The sequence below is a fragment of the Hemicordylus capensis genome, chromosome 1, assembly GCF_027244095.1.
Source record: "Hemicordylus capensis ecotype Gifberg chromosome 1, rHemCap1.1.pri, whole genome shotgun sequence".
In the NCBI taxonomy this organism is placed as follows: domain Eukaryota; kingdom Metazoa; phylum Chordata; class Lepidosauria; order Squamata; family Cordylidae; genus Hemicordylus; species Hemicordylus capensis.
Window position 1 is genome coordinate 395,356,109 of NC_069657.1, and position 12,524 is coordinate 395,368,632.

Consider the following 12,524-nt stretch of genomic DNA (forward strand, 5'->3'; position numbering starts at 1 on the left):
CGGAGAGAATACTTTACTCCTATGTTGAAAGATCTATACTGGCTGCCGATAAGTTTCCGGGCAAAATACAAGGTGTTGGTTATAACCTATAAAGCCCTAAATGGCTTGGGCCCTGGGTATTTAAGAGAACATCTTCTTCGTCATGAACCCCACCGCCCATTGAGATCATCAGGAGAGGTCCGTCTGCATTTGCCACCAGCTTATCTGGTGACTACCCAGGGACGGGCCTTCTCCACTGCCTCCTCAAAGCTTTGGAACATGCTCCCTGCTGAAATAAGAGCCTCCCCATCTCTGACAACTTTTTAAAAGTCTTTAAAGACGCATCTATTCACCTTTTAATTAAATATTGTTTTAATAGTTTTAACATAGTTTTAAAATGTTGTTTTAGAATTTGAGTTGTAATGTTTTAACTTCTCCTGTATCATTTATTTTGTTTTAACTAATGTTGTCATTTGTTTTAACTAATGTGTTAACTTTTTTGTTTTTGTTTGCTTTGTTGTAAACCTCCCAGAGATGTGAGTTTTGGGTGGCATAAAAATAAATAAATAGGAGTGCAGTCAAGCAAAGAACTGTTTTATCCAGTAGACTGGCATGTGAAGGCTAACCTCCTCTAGCCCCAGCTGGCAAGCCAGCACGAGGATGAGAGTGTGTTGGATCACTCTCACAATTTTGCCTGTGCATGCTAGCCTGGTGACACCACCCTTGGTTACAGCGAACCAAGCTCTAGGATCCTTTGCCTGCCTTAACACACATATCCCTTTCTGGAAGTCAATGAGATTTGTTCCTGGAGTACCAGTCAACTAGCCCCAGCCATTCCCTGGTCTGGCAACTGCTGTCTTCCCCCAGGATTCTCAGGCATGTCCCTTGGTGTGGTGCCCTCCACCCATACCTTTGTGTACATTAAGACCAAAGAAATTACACTCCATTGATAGCATCCGAGAGCCCCAGGAATGGGGCTAGATTGGTTATTAGGTCAATGAAAGGGCTCCTTGCATGCATGTCTATTCTTGTTTGTTTGTTTGTTTGTTTGTTTGTTTGAACTTTTATACCACCTCACACTCATGTCTATGGGCGGTTCACAATGATAAAACAATTAAAACTAACAATTCACAAAAACCAATCACAAAATTAAAAACCTATACATTATTAAGAAGCTGAAAAAGCCTGAGTAAAAAGATGGGTTTTAAAATATATTTTTTAAAATTGTCAGAGATGGGGAGGATTGTATCTCAATAGGGAGCGCATTCCATAGTCCTGGGGCAGCAACCGAGAAGGCCCATCTCCGTGTGGCCACCAGACAAACTGGCGGCAAGTGGAGACAGACCTCCAGAGATTACTGCAATGGACTGTGGGGCTCATAATGAAGAAGACGTTCTCTCAAATTTAAAGTGTGTTTTCTCCAATGCTGTTCCATCCTATTAAATACAGGAACCACAGGCATGGCATCCCTGTTACGAAGCAGCAGCAGATGGAGCAAGGAGATGGCAGAGGGCGGGGCATAAGTTCCAAGTTGTGGCCAGTGAGAAATGCGGCCACTCTAGAACTGATGCATTACTGGATTGCTCTGAGCCCATCTCTCTATGGTGGTAGGAGGAGCTTGCACACAAAACCCAGGTTATAGCAGTGGTAGAATTCGGATGACAAAATGCTGCCTTCCAACCTCAGGTTTCAGTGGTGAAACTCACTACACACTGCAGTTCAGATTAAAAAATGGAGCTGGAGTTGGGTAATGAAACAGCGGCTTCATGGTTTTGGATGATCACAAATTCCAACCTCTGGCATGTTTACCTCTGGTTTGGTGTTATGTCCAAACAGGCCCAAAGTTAAATGCTAATGTTGGTAACTCATATTCAATCTAGTTTTAAATGACTGTGTGAACCAGGCTATTGATATCACCTTTCCCTATTATTCTTTCCTATTATTCTGCCCATTCCCTGATATAATCACTGGTCACTCTGGTTGATGACTTGTATTGTGACCTTGATGAGGGTAGCACCCCTTTCTTGGTCCTTTTAGATCTCTCAGCAGCTTTCCATACCACCGACCATGGTATCCTTCTGGAGCACCTGCACGGTATTGGGTACTGGGGGCACTGTTTTGCAGTGGTTCCATTCCTTCCTTAGTGGGCGCTTTCAGTCGGTGTGCATTGGTGGTGTCTGCTCTGCCCTGTGGCCACTCCTTTGTGGAGTGCCTCATCTAGATTACTGTAATACACTCTACCTGGGGTTGCCTTTGATGATGACCTGGAAGCTTCAGTTAGTCCAGAATGCTGTGGCCCACCTGCTTATGGGCACTAGGAGATATGATAGTGTGACACCTCTCTTGCGGTCACTGCACTGGTTACCTGTTTGCTTCTGGGTCTAATTCAAAGTGCTGTTTCTCACCTTTAAAACCCTTCAGGGCTAGCACCTGCTTACTTTCAGGACCGCCTCTCTCAGCCAGTCCTGTCCCGTCCTGTGAGATTTTCTCAGGTTGCCCATCTTTCGGTCCCTAGTCTCAGAGAGGTTCATAGTACTAGGGCCCTTGGAAAGGCTTTCTCTCTTGCTGCCCCTTCACTTTGGAATTCTCCCCCCACCTAGAGGTGTATCTAGGGGAAATAGCACCTAGGGCAAGCACTGAAATTGCGCCCCCTGTCCAAATATCTGACACCCATCTTTCAGATAACTTTACCATAATATCAGCTGAAAAATACAAGTCAAGCTTGTTAATCTTTTAATATTTCAAAAACTATTTAGCAGTGGATGTAGCCAGACCAAAAAATGCTGGGAAACTACAAATTTCAGTATGCTGTGGCTCATGAAATACCCAAAAACTCTGTGGAGGTGTACTTGGAAAACTAAACAGAAGTGCCTGTCTAATTCTCTGCTATGCATTGTAGCATCACTATTATATAAGTTTTAAAAATAAATGGAGAATTTGACTTTTCCCAGATACTCTGAAAATAATTAAACTATGTCACTGCTTGGAATATATTCTAGTATTTCAGAAAGACAGTTAAAATGAGAGAAAGAGAGCAAGAAACTCCCAGTGGGCCTTAATACTAAGGATTTCACACTGATTCAAAGACAAACTCACCATTAATAGCCATATTATTAAGACATCACATTTAACTCATTTATCACAAGAAGCAAAGTAAGAGCAAATGAATACAATCCTAGCTCATAAGCTTCAGCTCAGTATTCACAAGCCCTGATTCTCTGTACCTAGTGCCAAACTAAATATGTGTACAGTGACATATTATATATATTTTAAAGAAATTACCTGTAGCCCTTTCAGGGGGTCTTCCTAAAGGCCATGTGTAGGGGGTCTGCAAACGTCCCCCCTCCCCCTGCTGGCCTCTAGGGACTCGCAGGGACCATTTGATTATGTGCAGTGGCCATTTTTTAAAAAAAATTTAAAATTTTTTTAAAATGGCCACTGGGGAAAAAAACGGCCACTGTGCATGCTCAAATGGCCTCTGCAAGGCCTGGCCTGGCCTAAGGCCTCACAGCGCCCATTTGAGCATGCATGGTGGCCATTTTGTTTTCAGCAGCCATTTATTTTTTTATTTTTTATTTTTAAGAATGGCGCCCCCCTTCAAGTGGCGCCCGGGGCACATGCCCTGTCTGCCCCACCCTAGATACGCCCCTGCCCCCACCACCCAGATTCAATCTGCTTCCTCCTTTTCAGCCTTTAAAACCTTATTGAAGACATTTCTTTTCTGCCAGGGGTTTGCCCTTTATTTATTTATTTATTTATTTTTTTGAAATCTCAGCTGCTGTTCTTGTTTGTATACTGCCCTGAGTCTATGGATTGGGTGGTACTGTATATTAAATCTTCTAATAAATAAAATAAAATAAAATTGAGGCCCAATTCCAAATTCACACACCTTTGAAGGTCAGACAGGTGGTGAATGGAGGGAGGGACTTTTTCTGTGGTCGCACTGTGATTATATTTATATACCACCTTTTGTCCTGGGACCCCAGGGTGGTGAGCAACAATTTAAAAACAACAAACTAATAAAACAATAATAAGATTTAATTAAAAATACACTCAGAGTCAACAAACGAACACAGCTACAACCAACTAAAAGGAAACCAACACTCTGAGGCTATTCTCACAATGGGGGAAAACTGGGCTAAAGGAGCCCAGCCTGGTTTTCCCCCATCATGAGAATGACTGTGCTCATGGGCGAATCCAGTGGTTCTCTGGCAGCTAGCCTGCCAAAGAAGTCCTCCACTTAACCCAGGTTAGCGGAGCAAGTGCTCTGAAACAAGCCTTCTGGTCCTGGGGGTCTCTCCGGGATGCCCTGCGCACTCGCATGGGGCATCCTGGAACTTTCATGGGCCATGTGGCCCTCAATCCATGCAGCCTCCACCGGCTCTGTGACGGAGCTGGCAGTCGTGTGGGTGGCCTTCATGTGGGCGGCCTCAAAATGGTGGTACATATTTTCTTAACCTCCAGGCTGGATTACTGCAATGTGCTCTATGTGAGACAGCCCTTGTATGTAGTCTGGAAATTGCAGTTGGTCCAGAATGCTGTGGCCAGGTTGGTCTCTGGGTCATCTAGGAGAGACCATATTACTCCTGTGTTGAAAGAACTACACTGGCTGCTGATATGTTTTCTGGCAAAATACAAGGTGTGGGTTATTACCAATAAAGCCTTAAGCAGCTTAGGCCCTGGGTATTTAAGAGAACATCTTCTTCACCATGAGCCCCACTGCCTGTTGAGATCATCTGGAGAAGTTCATCTGCGGTTGCCACCATCTCATTTGGCGGCTACTTGAGAGCAGGCCTTCTCCGTTGCTGCCTGTCTACTTTGGAATACGCTCTCTGTTGAAATAAGAGCCTCCCCATCTCTGGCAATTTTTTAAAAGGTATTGAAGACATATTTATTCACCCAGGCTTCTAATTAGATATATTTTTATTTTAATGATTTTAATGTTTAAATGTTTTTAATTGTTTAATTGATTTAATGTTCAAACAATTTCAACTGTAAGCCATCGAACGACGCAGGCTGTGGGCGGTATAAAATATGTTAAATAAATAAAATATAAAATAAGATAAAGGTTTTTTAAAGCCTCTTTGAATCACTATTAGAGAAAAAGCAGGATATTTGTATTAATAAAACATTAATTTCTGAGGGGGCGCCACACAAAGACTTTAATAATGTGGACTGTAACCCACAAGTTTCCTACAGATGTAGATGATAGGTGGAATCAGAGGGGGTGATGGTGAGAGAAGGCCCCCTGATAAGTAGCTTCCCCCATTGCTGAATCATAAAACTGGGGATTAAAACAAGGCTTCAGTCCTAATCATGCTTACTTGAAAGTTCTCAATCAAAATCAATAGGACTTACTCAAGTGAAAATATGTTAAGGATGGGAGCATTAATGAGAAATATACCATTATTTTGGTTTCAGAAATCTAACATATAGGATAGGAAACATAGGAAACTGCCATATACTGAGTCAGACCACTGGTCTATCTAGCTCAGTATTGTCTTCACAGACTGGCAGCGGCTTCTCCAAGGTTGCAGGCAGGAATCTCTCTCAGCCCTATCTTGGAGAAGTCAGGGAGGGAACTTGAAACCTTCTGCTCTTCCCAGATAAATATGCACAGATACACTTTGTGGCTTCTTTGCTTTCCCTTATAATATTCCCCTGCCCCCAGTGCTGCCTCTGGTCTTGCCTATGGATTCTATTGCCCCCATGATTGCTTTTATTCAGAATGGGTTAAAGAATATTTTGTCAATTGCCTTTTTACACACACACACACACACTCTCTCTCTCTCTCTCTCTCTCTCTCCCCCCCCCCCAAAGGATGAGAAGCTATTAATGCATACATCTATCTACATGTGCACGCTTCAAACAGAAGAAAAAATAACAGAGCAAAGCACTCTATTTCAACAATAGTTCACCATTCAAAAATATTATCTTCCTGTTGAATGTTTTCCTTTGGAGTGATGTTGATGAAAACACAAGCTGCTTCTGGCAGCCATTAGGAAATTGGATATGAACAAACATGGACACACAACAACATGTTGCACTACATCCCTGGCATACATTTATTACCTGAGCCTGTGGCTGAGCATGTTGAGAGAAAAAACAGTTATCAACAAAGACAGGAGCCCCTGCTTTAACTTGGGTCTTTCTTCATGTTATCCCCCCCCCCCGTTTTTTGGGTTGGGGGTGGGGGGGTGGGGTGGGCACTGGTGCTCAGTTCTAGCTCCTTTTCATTCAGTGCTAAAGCCTGAAGTGTGAATGTTAAGAAGGCTCTTCAGTTTTGTGTAACTGTTAAGAGTGGGCTAAAGCACATGTCTTCTGTTAATTCTTATTGTGGTTATCTAAAGCTCCAGTATTACCATAAAGCTGGGGAGTTGTGAGGAAATTCCCACAAAATTTGCTCACCAGCACCTGGCAGGGCAGTGCTTCATTACACCAATAGATTAAATGTGTCAAATTGCTCCCCCTTCAGAAACAGAACAGGGTTACCTGACGAATGACAGAGCCACAGAGTTTTAGCATTTTCTTCTCTGAAGACTATTTTCCTCTGGAGCTTTCTTCCTTAGAAGCAGAAGGGGTTGTTCAAGCTGGGAAATTTCCCGCTCTTTATGCTGAAGCCCTCTTTCCCCCACTCACCACTGAGTTCCATTTGCTCCACCCACCTGCTTCTCTTAACTGTCAGCTCATAAACATTCTATCCTAGGGGTGTGCATTTTGGAATTTTCTTGTTTCGATTTGTATCCGAATCTAAACACCCCTGTTTTGTTTCGTGCCCAAATTTTCTGAATCCGAATCAGCCCTGTTTTGTTTTGTAGCCGAATTTTCTGAATCCGAATCGATTTGGATTTTTAAAAAGGGTCCCAGGGCAAAAAGAGTGGGTGGTGGTGGTAGTGTCCAATGGGTGGAAGCTACGAGCCAAATTTCAAAGGAATTTGTCAAAGGGCTGGTTTTTTTGTGAATTTTTAAAGTTTACACATCTTTATGAATTTTCCCATAGGGAATAATGGAGATTCCAGCAAATGTATCGCTTCAAATAAAGGGGAAAGGGATGACCCAGAGCAGAGTGTGGTGGGTGGTAGTGCCCAATGGGGGCAAGGAAACTTCCAGAATTATTTCAAAAAAATTGGGCAGAGGGCTGATCTTTTGTGATTTGATGAAGTTTATGTGTCTAAGATTTCTCCCATAGGGAATAATGGAGGTTTAGGTTTCAGCAGCCCCATAATTCCACTTGGGGGGCACTGGGGTTGCCCAGAGTGAGGGGTTGTGTAGTGCACATAGGGTGCCAACCAACCCCATACCCACAAGCCCGTGGGGTACTGGGTTTTGTTGTTTCTGAGGTGTTCATTGTAGATTCTCTGGTAGCATATGAGATTTTCAGTGAAAAACAAGGATCCACTCTCATATGCTACCAGAAAATCTACACTCAGAACACCACAGAATCAACAAAACCCAGCACCCCATGGGTTAACAATTCTTCCCCTGGCCAATGTGGGGTCAGTAAAGAGTGGCAAGATGCAAAAGAGCCAATGGGGAACAAGGAGGGAATTGTCAGCAGGTCAGCCCATGATTTAGGTCACCGACCAGAAGGCTGGAAGGGTGGGAAATTCAAAGAGATGTCAAACACAAAATGGAGACTGGCTCAGAGATCACCACAAAATGGAGGTCCGAAACAACAAAACGTTTTGTAGCCGAAACAGGGACATTTTGTTTTGTATACAAAACATTTGGATCTGGAAAATGGGTGTTTTGTTTTGTCTACAAAACACCCGAAACAGGCTGTTTTGGGTACAAAACGTTTTGTATCCGAAACGTTTCGCACATCCCTATTCTATCCTATTGAATAATATCCCATTGGGGTTGTGTGTGTGTGTTTGTGGGGTTTCTTGGTTTTTTATTCATGTTTTTTTGAAACCAATATATCTGTGGGTCATCTTGACTCTGCTGGTACCTCAGCTGCAGGCACTCTGGTTCTTGATCCATAAGGAGATTAACATTTCCAGATCTTTTGGAAATAGTACTGTATATAGTACTATTTTAGATTGTGAGATACTTTATATATTTTAGATAGATACTAGTACTATTTTAGATTGGGAGCCCTTTGGGGACAGGGAGCCATTTTATTTATCTATTTATATCTACAGTATGTAAACCGCTTTGGAAACCTTTTGTTGAAAAGTGGTATATAAATATTTGTCGTATTCGTAGGGGTGTGCAGAACTGGCTCAAGTCAGACTGGCTCCCCACAAAAGGGAGCCAGTATGAATTTGAAGCAAACTGTGCCCAGTTCGGATCAAATTGGTTCAGCCTGGTTTGACCAGTTCGGCCATGCTTGCAAAGGGGAATCTGGTAAGGATTCCTTTTAACAAGTAAAGGGGGATTCCCTACCTAAAAAGGGCTTTGGGGGCGGGCAAGAGGGCACCTTACTGGCAGCTGTGGTGGGAGCAGTGGTGGTGCCTCTGTGGTGGTGGCCCCTCTTGGCCCTGCTGGCACTCCCCTCCTGCATGGCGGCTGGCAGGTGTCCCATGGCACGGGGGAGAGTGCTGGCGGGGCTGAGAGGGGTTGCCACCATGGAGCTGCCACAGCCAGTAAGGTGCCCTCTCAGCCACCCCCAACCCCTTTTTAGGTTGGGAATCCCCCTTTGCTTTTAAAGGGGAATCCTTACCCTTTATAAGCAAGGCACTCAAACCAGTTCAACCCAGTTCAACAGCACAAACCAAACCGCCAAACCTATTCACTGACTGGCAGTTCCGTTCGAATTCGAACCAAGCCGCCACCGCTGGTTCAGTTGACACCCCTAGTATATGGATGAGCAGGCTTCCTCCAACCCAACAGCAAGATTCTCCCCCTTCTCCATGACTTGTGTGCAGTTACCAAACTACTAATGCTGGACTGGGGCTAGTGCCAAGTTAATGTTTGGAGGGAAGTTGTTCCCATTGCCGTCCTCCTGAAATAATAATCTGTGGACAGCCTTAGGTACAGAAGAGATGGTGTGTGGTCCACCAGCCATGGAGCAAACTTTAAAACAAGAGGTTTTGGTTCAAATTCGGTTACAGTCATGGCCTTGAGTAAATCACTTGAAAGCAGTCCATATGTTCTCCCTGACACAAGGATGAGAACCAGTTGCATATTATTATTATATTATATTATATTATTATTACATTTATATCCCGCTCTTCCTCCAAGGAGCCTAGAGCGGTGTACTACATACTTGAGTTTCTCTTTCACAACAACCCTGTGAAGTAGGTTAGGCTGAGAGAGAAGTGACTGGCCCAGAGTCACCCAGCTAGTATCATGGCTGAATGGGGATTTGAATTCGGGTCTCCCCGGTCCTAGTCCAGCACTCTAACCACTGCACCACGCTGGCATAGGGAGCTTGCTGGTGGCCGTGGGACAAGGTTCTGCCGACAGCTCCCTTCTTCATTGATTTCTGCGTGCATGTGCACCGAAGCCACACCCCCGTGTCCAAATCAGATGCAGGGGGCGTCATCTGTGCCAGAATGGGGCTCTTCAGTTCCATTGTAAAGTTTCCCCTCCTTAGTCAGTTGAAGGAGAGGGGCAGTGGATTCTCTGGCTGGGCGCAGGAGGGTTGGGAGCAAGGGGTATCCTGGAAGAGGGTGATGCCTTGGTGGTTCCCCCAGACCCTGGCGGCTGAGGGACGCTTGTCTCATCCTGCTCCATTGTCTGCACATCCCTGATGGGAATTATCTTCTGCTTGCTTGGAATTCTGAACAGGAATTCTTGTCCGGAGCTGACGGTTGGACTAGAAGATTGCCAACATCCCTTCCAACTCTCAAATTCTATGATTTGATAAGGGAGTTGCTCCCATTCATCAGCATAAGGGTAGGAGGTGGGCTTCTAGGGCTGGCTTTATGCCTCACTCTCCTGGAGGGGAAAGATGAGGAGAGGGCACAACTGTCCTACTTAAACCAATCTAACCAAATTTCAGATAGTGCAACTTTTCTTTCCTCTGCATGCATATTTGCACCAGCCCAAATGCTAAAGAGACAGGAGCTCTGCCCATTTCCCTACCACTTTATGAATGCAACCTGAAGGGGCATTGCCAGGTCCTTACAGATCTGGGGTCCCGCTCCAAAGAAAGCTGTGGTCTTCACAGCACCCCCATTTTGAAACTGTGAAAATAAACCTTTTCAGGCTCTCTAAAGGAATCCAATTCTCTCTTCTAGTTTTTGAAGCCATTGATCATCAATGTCAGGCAGTATGGAGAACTGGAGCACATAACCATTGATCTGGAGCACATGCCCAAGTAGCCCAGTGCTACAGGGGCGTATCTAGGGGCAGGGCACGTGCCCCGGGCGCCACTTGAAGGGGGGCGCCATTTAAAAAAAAAATTTAAAAAAAATGGCCACTGAAAACAAAACGGCCACTGTGCATGCTCAAATGGCCTCTGTGAGGCCCCCATGCCAGGCCTCGTAGAGGCCATTTGAGCATGTGTGGCAGCCATTTTGTTTTCAGTGGCCATATATATATATATATATATATATATATATATATATATATATAGCCACCACACATGCTCAAATGGTCCCTGCAAAGCCCTAGAGTCCAGCGAGGGGAGCAGGAACCTTTGCAGACCCACCCCACAGCCTTTAGGGGCTACAGGTATTTTTTTTAAAAAAAATTAATATAATATAAGTCACTGTACACATATTCAGTTTGGCACTATGTACAGAGAATCAGGGCTTGTGAATAATGAGCTGAAGTTTATGAGCTAGGATTGTATTCATTTGCTCTTTGCTTCTTGTTATAAGTGAGTTAAATGTGATGTCTTAGTAATATGGCTATTAATGGTGAGTTTGTCTTTCAATCAGTGTGAAATTAGTATTAATTAGCCTTAGGATCAAGGCCCACTGGGAGTTTTTTGCTCTCTTTCTCTCATTTTAACTGTCTTTCTGAAATACTAGAATATATTCCAAGCAGTGACACAGTTTACTCTGCATATCTTTTAATTATTTTCAGAGTAAATAGGGAAAAGTCAAATTCTCCATTTCTTTTTAAAACTTATGTAATAGTGATGCTACAATGCATAGTAGAGAATTAGACATTAGTTTTCCATGTATACCTCCACATAGTATTTGGGTATTTCATGAGCCCCAGCATACTGAAATTTGTAGTTTTCTAAATTGTTTTTGAAAAATTAAAAGATTAACGAGCTTGAGTTGTATTTTTAAGCTAATATTATGGTAAAGTTATCTGAAAGATGGGTGTTGGATGTTTGGACAAGGGGCGCAATTTCAGTGCTTGCCCTAGGCGCTATTTTCCCTAGATATGCCTCTGCAGTGTTAGCAATGACCCTTCCTGCCTGCAGGGAGGTGTGTGTGACCTCCATTTGCACCACTGCAGCCCTTATCCAAATCACATCCCCCTAGAGCTTCATTGCTAATGAATCCCTCACTATCACATCTAATTTGGTCCTCCTGACTACTTCTAAGGAAGAGATCTCACCCACAACGTGCCTCACTAGGGAAAAATGCTCTTTTAAAATTCTTCTTTCTGATTTTCATGGTCCCATTATCACATTGCCCCTATTTGTGCAAATGTGGTGCCAGGGGTGTAGCTAGGGGACAGGGGGCCCGTGTTTGCCCTTCTCCCCAGCAGACTCTAGGAGTGAGGGAGATAATGAAGAGAATAGGGAGGGGTGGAGCTGGGGGCCCCTTAGGAGCTGGGGGCCCCCTGGGTTCTTTGAACCCATCTGCTCAATTATAGCTACACCCCTGTGTGGTGCAAAAGAGGGACGAGTCCCCCCACATTTCTGGATCCCTGTGGTTACTTGAAGGAAAAACAGTCTCCACAACAGTGCTTTTCTTTTGTCAAGATCAGTTCCCTGTGGGCTCACATCCATCCATCATTATCAGAACCAAGATGGGGAAGAGGTTTCCAACTCTATCAAAATCAATAGGAATTACTTCAGAGGAAATGTGCTTAGAATGGGAGTGATTATGTGAAATACACCATTATTTCTCTTTCAGAAATCTAGCACATGAGACAAAATTCACCCCAGACATGCACATTGCCCCTTCTGTACTTCCTCATATATATATACACATACATACAGTAAAGATAAAGTGTGTATACACGCGCACACACACACACACACACACACACACACACACACAGAGAGAGAGAGAGAGAGAGAGAGAGAGAGTGTATATATACTGTGTGTGTGTATTCCTGTTGTAGGAACTGTTCATTTTATGTAGGAACCCTCCATTACTGGTATTGGCATCTCGGACCACTTGTAACTGTTAAGCATCTTTTTTTTTTTTAAGATACTATTTATAATTACTACATAACTTCAATCTTTCCTCCCCTCCCCCCCCCTGGATCTAGTTACCTAATAATATTTATTGGTCTTCTTGGAAACCTATTTTCATTTAGTACCCGTTGTAGTAACAATGTGTTGTCATTTGACCACAGTCTTTTCTAACTGTGGTTAGGCCGGAACCACAGAAACATTGCAACAGCCTTGATCATATTTTGCAGAAATTGCAAACTCATTATCGGAGAACTTCTCACTTCCACCT